Genomic DNA, 1234 nt, shown 5'->3' with positions numbered 1-1234 from the left:
TAGAAAAATACAAAAATCTAATATCTAATTATATAAAATTATAAAAATCAATCGAATTATTAATTCATAAATAAAAAGAAATGCCACAAATTAACATATTATGAGGACAAAAGACAAAAATCTTTAATATGATTTAATAGAAACTCTTGGCGGCTAAACAGAATTTAGTAATTTTGGTTAGAATTTAGTCATCAAAAATACTAAATTATTTTTTAATAAATATAAATGTAAACTATATTAATTCATATGTCAAATTTTAATAAATATATATGTAAATTATGTATTTCTTATATGTAAATTTTTGTAGATATGGATGCGAATTATTACTAAATAACACAAAATGACATAAGAATTACGAGCACCACTAATCACATTGTAAACCACAAGCCACAAGAACCACTATATACTCTCACAATTTTGTTTGCAACATCAAGTATATAGGTAACAACATACTCAAGAAACATATAACAATATAATTAACAACTACAACCACAAGCCATAAGATCAGAGTATATATTCTGTTATGATTCAAGTTATCACAAATCCATGCAAGTCTAATATTGATATGTCTTATGCTTTCCCTTTCTCTCAACCAAAAACATCAAGTTAGAATCTAGCTTTATTGGCAAATCTGCTTCTTACTTTCCTTTTTCCTTGTTCAACTTCTCATCTCTCTGTAATATACTAACATCTCTTTGTATAGCAATTATTAGCATCTCTGCTTTCAGCTGACGGCTTAGTTTATATTAAATAAAGAGATTAGTAAGGATATTGCCAAGTGTATGCTTGTTTAGGAGTAGGGACACTAAATTAAACAGTAGAATTAAGTCAGAGAGGTGGAAACTAACGAGTATTGTTGTTGAATTTGCATGAAAACAGAAAAATATAATATATAGGGGAGACAATTATATACTACTTTAAAAACATAATTTACTTGCAACATCATCATATATATGTAGCAACACTCTTACAAATTATAAAACAAGACTTGCAGAAATTTAAAAAAAGAAAAGAAAATTACAATAACAAATAAAAAAAAAAAAAGACACAACAGCAATAACCAACATCTGAAACAAATTTCCCATGCAAAAATGAACTTGAGAGTGGCCCCAAGAAGAAGAAGTTGTGGCCATTAAGTTGTTCTTGCACGCCGATTTCCACGGTTCCTTCTTTTGATTCTTTTGCCTCCAAAGATGATCACAAGCCATTGAGGCTTTCCAATTGAGAAAACACA

This window comes from Arachis ipaensis, chromosome B07, assembly GCF_000816755.2.
Source record: "Arachis ipaensis cultivar K30076 chromosome B07, Araip1.1, whole genome shotgun sequence".
Taxonomy (NCBI): Eukaryota; Viridiplantae; Streptophyta; class Magnoliopsida; order Fabales; family Fabaceae; genus Arachis; species Arachis ipaensis.
The sequence above is the reverse complement of the archived record's forward strand: the minus strand, read 5'-3'. Positions refer to the sequence as shown.